We start from the raw sequence: 9,148 nt of genomic DNA on the forward strand, positions 1-9,148 counted from the left end.
GAAGACTGCACTTGTTGATGAGCCCTTGGGGACAGAAAAGGAGAAAGTTTTCATTATATCCTTGGAAAGGAGAATTGGAAAAGACTTCCATAGAGGGAGTGATGCTTGAACCGAGATCTTCAACAGTAACCTTTCGCTGTGTAGTTGGGCCATGGAACAAGTATTTCAAGAGTAGGAGGTTTTGTGAATAACTGGACATAGCATTCTGGAAAATGTAATCTGGCATAGCTGGACGAAGGGGCCTCTTTCAGGTAGGGAGAGGGATGGTGTGAGGCAAAAGTGAGTATCAACCCAGCTAGGAAGAATTCACAAAACCTTTGAGTCAAGCCAGCTCTTGGATTCTCCATCACAAAGGAGATTTGTACAGACCTTTTAGGCTAGTGGTTCTCAACCCCAGCTGCACGTTAGAACCAGCTCCCAAAATTCTAATTCAATTGGTCTTAGGTGGGGCCTGGGCATGGTGACCCCATATGTTATAGAGTAGAACTGCTCCACAGAGTTTTCTTTGTTTGACTTGGAACTACTAGACAACTAAGAACAACAATCCTTACGGAAGCAGATCGTTAGGTCTTTCTTCTGTGGTGCCACTGGGTGGGTTTAAAGTGCCAATCTTTTTTTCTTTTGCTTTCGGTGAAAGTTTACAGCTCAAGTTAATTTTTCAGACAAAAATTTATACACATTGTTTTGTGACATTAGATGCAATACCCACCATGTAAGAACACATTCCCCCTTTCCACTCCAGGTTCCCTATGTCCATTCAACAAGTTCGTGCCCCTTCCTGTCTTCTCACCCTGCCTGTGGACAGGAGCTGCCCATTTGGTCTCCTGTATCCTATTGAACTTAGAAGCACACTCCTCACACGTAAGTGAATCTTATCAAGCACAGCTGAACTTTGGGAACAATTGCCCTAGGGGATTTGCTAAAACGGATCAATGAAGGAGTCATACAGGGCTGCGTCTTTAGAGATCTAAGGGCTCCTCACCTCCCAATGGTTATCTACAAATAATGACACATTTGTTTTCAACATTATAATATTTATGCACACTTTCTTTGTCATTGTATTGCATTTGCTTGAATTAGCAGAATATTATTAAATACTTATTTCTAGCATTAGTCCTTTGAATATTCATTAATTGCCATTTCTTAATGCTTCCAAGGTGAATGCCGTCTCTCATTTAAAAATCAACATCCTTTATCATTTTAAAGATATATCCCCATTTTTCTAGTTTGAGAGCCTGAATTACACTTCCTTCCCAACATACACCATCATTTGCAGTGATGCTTGTTAAAAATGATCAAATATATTTTGATTTCTATTGAAAGTAACATTTGTCCTCATGAAGTCACTGGACCAACATTCCCAATTCAATACTTAAAAAAGTAAAATTTTTGAAGGAATGAGCTATGGGAGAGCACGCGTTCACTTTGCCTGTAATGGCATGCGTTGCCTTCCAGCCAAAACAAAGAGATACTTAACAAGTGGAGTGAACACAAATAACAATTTTACATCACAGCAATGGCAGGAAAGGAGGTGAGATTTACAAGGTTGGCAATCAGTTGTGAACCTTTCTTTACATCAGTTTCTAGTCTAATTCAAATCTCTCATTCTTTACACTAATGCACTATTTCTAAAATGAAAAGCATAAATAATTTTAAGATGAAAGTTTAGCGATACAGGAAAAAAAGAACAAAAAACAAACCCATTGCACTGGCGTCGAGGCTGGTATATTTATAGTGTTCAAATTCTCTATTTTCCTATTGATCTTCCCTCTCAATACACTGTTTTTCGCTAAAGTCTTCAGTACGGCTTGAAATTCTTCCTTTAGTACCATCGGTTGCTGAACTTATGCTTCCTCCTTAAATGGTTGAATGTCAACCAATTATTTTTGGTATAAAGAAAACCAAACCCCACGGCTGTCGAGTCGATTCCAACTCATAGCAACACTATAGGACAGAGTAGAACTGCCCCACAGAGTTTCCAAGGAGCACCTGGTGGATTCGATTGTGACTGTGTATTCCTTCCATCTTTTTTTTTAATGCTTCTTGCATTGCTCAATATTTTCCCTGTAGAATCCTTCACCATTGCAACTCAAAGCTTGAATCTTTTCTTCAGCTTTTTCAGCTTCAGAAATGCTAAGCGCATTCTTCCCTTTGGTTTTCTACCTCCAGGTCTTTGCCCAAGTCGTTATAATCCTTTGACTTCTTGACCTGCCCTTTGAAATCTTCTATTCTGCTCTTTTACTTAATCATTCCTCCCTTTCGTTTTAGCTACTCAATGTTCAAAAGCAAGTTTCAGAGTCTCTTCTGACATCCATTTTGATCTTTTCTTTGTTTCCTGTCTTTTTAATGACCTCTTGCTTTCTTCACGTGTGATGTCCTTGATGGCATTGCACAACTTGGCTGGTCTTCGGTCATTAGCGTTCAGCGAGTCAAATCTATTCTTGAGATGGCCTGTAAATTCAGGAGGGATGTGCATAAGGAGGTACTTTGGCTCTTGTGGACTTGTTCTAATTTTCTTTAGTTTTAAGCTGAACTTGTATATGAGCAATTAATGGTCTGTTCCAGAGTTGGCCCCTGGCCTTGTTGTGACTGATGACATTGAGCTTTTCCATCGACTCTTTCCACAGAAGTAATTGACTTGATTCCAGTATATTCCGTCTGGTGAGGTCCATGTGTATAGTCTCCATTTAAGTTGGTGAAAAAAAGGTATTTGCAATAAAGAAGTCGTTGGTCTTGCAAATTTCTATCCTGTGATCTCCAGCATCATTTCTATCACCAAGGCCACATTTTCCAACCACCAATTCTTCTTCTTTGTTTCCATCCTTAGCATTCCAATTACCAGTAATTATCAATGCATCCTGATTGCATATTTGATCACTTTCAGACTGCGGAAATTGGTAAAAATCTGTAGTTTCTTCATCTTTGACCTTGGTGGTTGATGCCTAAATTTGAATAATAGTCTTAACTGGCCTTTCTTGTTGGCTTATGGATATTATTCTATCACTGACAGCATTGTACTTCAGGATAGATCTTGAAATATTCTTTTTGATGTTGAATGCAACACCATTCCTCTTCAAGTTGTCATTCCCAGCATAGTAAGACCATATGATTGTCTGATTCAAAATGGCCAATACCAGTCCAAATCAGCTCACTAATGCCTAGTATATTGATGTTTATGCATGCCATTTCTTTTTTGACGATTTCCAATTTTCGTTGATTCGTACTTTGGACGTTCCAGGTTCCGATCATTAATGGCTGTTTGCAGCTGTTTATTCCCATTTTGAGTGGTGCCACATCAGCAAATGAAGGTCCAAAAGGCTTGGCTCCGTCTATGTCATTAATGTTGACTCTACTCTGAGGAGATAGCTCTTCTTCCCCTGTTGTCTTTTAAGTGCCTTCCAACCTGAGGGACTCAACTTCTAGCACCATATCAGACAAAGTTCCGCTGCTATTCAAAGGGTTTTGGTGGATACTTCTTTTCAAAAGTAGACCGCAGGGCCCTTCTTCCTAGTCTCGCTTAGTCTGGAAGCTCAGCTGAAACTTATCTGCCGTGGGTTACACTGGTGGTATTTGAAAACTGGCAGCATTGCTTCCAGCATCACAGTAACAGGCAAGCCCCCACAGTATGACAAACTGACAGACACTCGGGGGATAATAATGATAGAAATAATAAAAAGGACAAAATAACAGAGTTGGGGAGGATGTATAGATATTTCTGATGCAATATAAAATGGAAGAAGACCTCTCTTTATGTGCTGGGGTCAGAGTTGAGGAAATCTGAAGCACAAACTCCCCAGGTGGGTCACTGGGAGTGATGTTATGTTAGGCCATTTATACTTCCACCCCTCAATTTCTGGAGCCAGATATTCTACATGTTGGGAACACAGAACATTATGATTGTCATTAATTTACAGCATATACTAAATCAAATCCAAACTTGTTGACATCAGGTCGATTCCAACTGCTAGTGACTTTATATGACAGGATAGAGCTATCCCATAGGTTTTCCAAAGCTGTAATCTTTACAGAAACAGACTGCCCCATTTTTCTTCTGCAGAGCAGCTGATGGGTTTGAATCACCAGCGTTTTGATTAACAACTGATCTCTTAACCACCGTACCACCAGGGCTTCTTCGGTGTATACAGCATCCTGAAAATTAGGTAGTCATAACTACCTATGTAGTCAAATGTTGCAGTATGTATGATGATTATCTTTAAAATTAATTACTTTCCCATACTACCACTATTTTTTCTTTCAATTCTCCCATACTCCAAATTGACTTTAGGCTGTGCTTTATCTCTCTCCTTCCCTTTCCTGACAAACTTTTGCAAAATAGGTCTTTACCTGCCACCTACATTTCTTCAATACACAATCATTCTTCAACCACCCCACTTGAATTATTTCTGACCCCGCCCCTTTTTTTGGAAAGCCAGGAAGTAAACAGAGCCCTCTCTAAGATGAACAAAGTTTTCATGTCACTAAGTGCAACTCAAGGGATATTTTTCAGTCCTTGTCTTATTAGTTCTTTAACAGCACTAAAAGTGTTGAACAGCTTCCATTCTTCAGATAGAACCTGTTTGCCTGCATAACCTTGAGGACACCAAGTGTTGCACAAAATCGCTGAATATTCTTTAAGGCAAACACTTCCTAAGGTGGGATTTCACACTGAGAAGGATGGTTCCTAGTATTGGTTCTTTGCAGCAGTTAACTTTGGTTCAGGGACAGCTTGTTACTTTAAAACGAAACTAAAGACAGAAAAATTTGTTCTTAGAGGAAATAAATCCATCTCACAAACCCCTCACTTGACACTGTTGTCTACAAAGAGACAAAATTGGCAGAAAAATTTTCATTTTATGTTTTTTGGGATTGGATGCTAACCCAACGCTGAATCCACCAGCTGCTCCTTAGAAACTCTCTGAGGCAATACCACTGTGTCCTGTAAGGTCACTAGGAGTCTGAAATGACTTGAAGGCAGTGTTTTTTTTTTTTTTTTTTTTTTTTGTCTTTGTACCCATGGGAGGTGAATTGTTTAGAGAGTGAAAGGACAATAGAACAATTTATTTAATGAAGAGCTCTGAGATTCAACCTGGGAGACTCTGGAAACTTTAAACATGTCCTCATTGTCCTTCACCCTATAAATACTTGATCCCAGCCTTCGTGAAAACCAAATTGGGCTTCTCAGAGACAGACCATGGAGAAGAGAAACTTCTTCAGTGGTACCATCAGAAAGAGTTAGTGTTTCCCTTTCAGGGCTGGCGGAATAAGAAGGAAAAGAGGAACAGAAGGGTGTACTGGGACTCATCTCTCTGGTAAGGACACTGAAACCTCCCATACTTGCTTAGGAATATGAGCTCTCTGTACTTTGAATGCAGTTTAGTTTCCACTGTAGCCTGTCTTTTCCAGCTCTCATGTTTCTTCTTTGTCTTTCTGGAGCCTAGAGCCTCTCTCCAAGAAGAGTTAGAAATGGCCATTGATTGAATGTATAATTCTCTGAAGAAACTCTGACTCAACCAACTATGACACTTTATCTTATCTCTCTCATCAAACATCACTTCTTCACTCTCTTCTATAAATTAGGGATTGCTGTTAGATTTCTTACATCCAGTAATTTATCCATTACCTACTCAAAGAAAATCTATTATAAGGGAGGTATTGTCTATGTTGTTCTGAATATGTTTCAGTTTTTCTGTATATTCCCTAAGTATTTTTGCTTAAATAAAAAGTTACTGGTTTCCTAATATTTCTTAAATACTCTGCCAACTTACTGATAGCACTTAAAAGTTCTATTTGTATGCTATTTCTCCTTAGTGTCTTCAATATCATCTACAAATAGTATAATTATTTTGGAGGTTTAGTACTCAGACGCTTTTCCTTTTCTCATCTTAAATGATAAAGGAGAATGACTAAAGTGGGATTAGATTGCCTTGTCTTATTCATGAATTTAGTAGAAATATTTTAGTGTTTTAATGTAGATTTTCCTGTTGGCTGTGGTATTCAAACTGCCATTCCATATTGAGTTAAGGCAATGGTGGGCAAACAAAGTTACAACCTCTGCCACAGGAGTAAACATAAAATTACCCATGAAAGAGGCACATCCAGGAAGTGTACTAGGTGCTCTATTTGTGGGCCTCACAATCTCTGTCCTGCCTACACTTCATCCTCTGCTGTCTATCTCGCTGACCTCTTTAATCTCTTCCATTACCAAGCTCACTGCCCCACAGGAAATTAAACCTTCTGTTTTCTCAAACTATAGTGCTTGTCCTTTCCTTACTTTCTCTGACTTACAATTATCTACTCTTCTTCTGTCAGCGAAAAGTCCTGTTTCAGAGAAACCGTTCATACTCATTTGCACAGACTAAATTATCTGTCCTCAGTGTTTTTTTCTCTTTTTAATTTCCATTCTTTATGCATGAATAATACTGTTTTTCTTCTTTTGAAAATATAAACATTTATTTCCAAATCTTAACTTTGACTTTTAATTTTCCTTGGTATAATTTGTTCTATAGAAGTGTTTAATATTTTAATCTAATCTATCTGTTGTATACTTTGTAATAAACTCCACTGATATTAGTACAACACATCCTCTTTCAAGAGCATGTACACATGAGCACACACATGTTTTGTATTTGATTTCAATGGTTGTGTGCTTTTATTTCCTCCCTTTATTTACAGAGTCCACATGGCCTTTCCTCTTCTTGGAAGAATCCATCTGGCAGGTGGTTTCTGCAATAGGGAGCCATAGTGATCTTCCCTAATTGGAATTGCTGCATGGAGGCCGAAATAGGTAACAGACTTGTGTTTATAATGATCACAGTTCCATCCTTGATGCCTGCCCTAGTTTAAAGGGGATATTGATAAATGATAGATATGCAAGACAGATTTATTGTGACAATAAAAACAGAAAATCACAATTATCAAGTGTCTCCTCTATCACAGGCACCATACTAGAAAAATGACATGCTTCATCTCATTTAATTCACCCGTCAGTCTCATTATATAGGGAATACTTACTAGTCTCCTTGGAGAAGTGAGTTATCTACAGCTAGGAGTGATAAGTAACTTTCTCATGGTCACATACGTAGTATGTTAGTAGAGACAAAATTCTTTTCCAGGCAGTATGATTCAAACACTCATTTTTGAAATCACAGCTTTATACTGTAGCTTGGGAGAATTATATATCTAAAATAATTGTTACAGAAGGAAGAGATTAATAATAATAATTGCTATTATTAATTGGAAGGCCTGTTAGTGCAGTGGTTAAGTGCTGAGCTGTAATTGAAAGTTAGTCATTTAGAACCCACCAGCTGCTCTGCAGGAGAGAGACGTGTCAGTCTTCTTTGGCAAAAATAAAAGCCCTGGAAACCATATTGGGAAGTTCTACTCTGTCATATAAGGCTGCCTTGTGTTGGAATTGACTTGACTGCAATTTTTTTTTCTTTCAGTATTATTAATTGAGAACCTCCTGTTCACAAAGACATTTATTTCTAAACCTCACAAAGAAGGTAGTAGTACTAACTAGATTTTTAAAAAAGAAAAAATAATGCACCAAGTGTTAACTGTCAAATCAGTAGGATGTGACAGCTCACATTTAAGGTATGGATTTTCAGCTCAGATGACTTTTATTCACTAACATAGAGCTACGTTAATGAAGGAGGTATGGAGATTGTAATGGAAAAATACATACTTCTGAGTTCACATAACATATTTTCAATTAGCTTTGAATGGTCATATTGGTTTATGTGTATAGATTCAAGTAGGAAAATAAGAACCAGTGAGTAGAAGGTAAAAAGAGAGAGATTTTTGCTAGAACATCTAATTAAGTATACACATTTAAAAAGGAAAAGTGCTACCTTTGACTGCGAGAGTCCTTGTCTTTGGAAGGACTCAATAACAAAATACAGGTGGTATCGTAAAGGTGATGACTAGCTGAGATGGTAGTTGGGTGTTCACTGAATGTTGCTTTTACTTTCCCCAGCCCACACACTAACTACATGGAAGCAGAAAACCAAACAAAAGTTTCTGAATTCTTCCTGCTGGGCCTCTCAGAGGATTCTGAACGTCAGCCCCTCTTCCTTGGGCTCTTCCTGTCCATGTACCTGGTCACTGTGCTTGGGAACCTACTCATCATACTGGCCGTCAGCTTTGACCACCACCTTCACACCCTCATGTACTTCTTCCTCTCCAACCTGTCCTTTGTTGACATCTGTTTCATCACCACCACGGTCCCAAAGATGCTGGTGAACATCCAGACACAGAGCAAAGTCATCTCCTACATAGGATGCCTCACGCAGGTGTATTTCTTCATGATTTTTGCTGGACTGGACAATTTTCTCCTGTCCTTGATGGCTTATGACCGGTTCGTGGCCATCTGTCACCCCCTGCACTATACAGTCATCATGAACCCCCAGCTCTGTGGATTCTTGGTTCTGATGTCTTGGGTCATCATTTTCTGGGCCTCTCTGCTTCATATTCTATTGCTCAGACAGCTGAAATTCTGCATAGGCACTGAAATTCCACATTTCTTCTGTGAACTGGCTCAGATTATCAAATCTGCCTGTTCTGATACCCTCATCATTAACATCTTCTTGTATATGTTGATTATCCTGCTAGCTGTGTTTCCCCTATTAGGGATCCTCTTCTCTTACTCTCAGATTGTCTCGTCTTTAATGAGCATGTCCTCTGCTGGGGGAAAGTATAAGGCATTTTCCACCTGTGGATTTCACCTCTCTGTGGTCTCCTTGTTCTATGGAACAGGCCTTGGATTGGTCTCAGTTCTACTGTGATCCATTCTTCCCAGAGAGTCTCTATTGCCTCAGTGATGTACACTGTAGTCACACCCATGCTGAACCCCTTCATATACAGCCTAAGGAATAAGGATATGAAGGGAGCCCTGGGAAGGATGCTTTGTAGAGCAGCCTCTTAACCATGATGATGGCCACTGGCCTCAGGGCTAAATGGGCATCGAGGTCCCCAAAGCCAAACATTATGAATTTAAATATCCTGATTCTTTTTTCTTCCTGAAAAAACACGCATCATTTCTTCCAATTCCAAAGCAATTATGATTTGGTTTCTACTTGTTATTTTATCATTTTTCCTCAAGTCTGTCCTAAGTGAATCCTTTTGACTCTTCTTTCCTGTATGCTGTCCT

General features: G+C 39.0%; 1 pseudogene; it reads left to right on the forward strand.

Annotated features, from left to right (window-relative positions):
- Positions 1 to 7,991: 7,991 nt before the first annotated feature.
- LOC126072099 (olfactory receptor 7D4-like) lies at positions 7,992 to 8,923 on the forward strand (annotated as a pseudogene).
- The last annotated feature ends 225 nt before the right edge of the window (positions 8,924 to 9,148 follow it).

This window comes from Elephas maximus, chromosome 3 (genome assembly GCF_024166365.1).
Source record: "Elephas maximus indicus isolate mEleMax1 chromosome 3, mEleMax1 primary haplotype, whole genome shotgun sequence".
In the NCBI taxonomy this organism is placed as follows: domain Eukaryota; kingdom Metazoa; phylum Chordata; class Mammalia; order Proboscidea; family Elephantidae; genus Elephas; species Elephas maximus.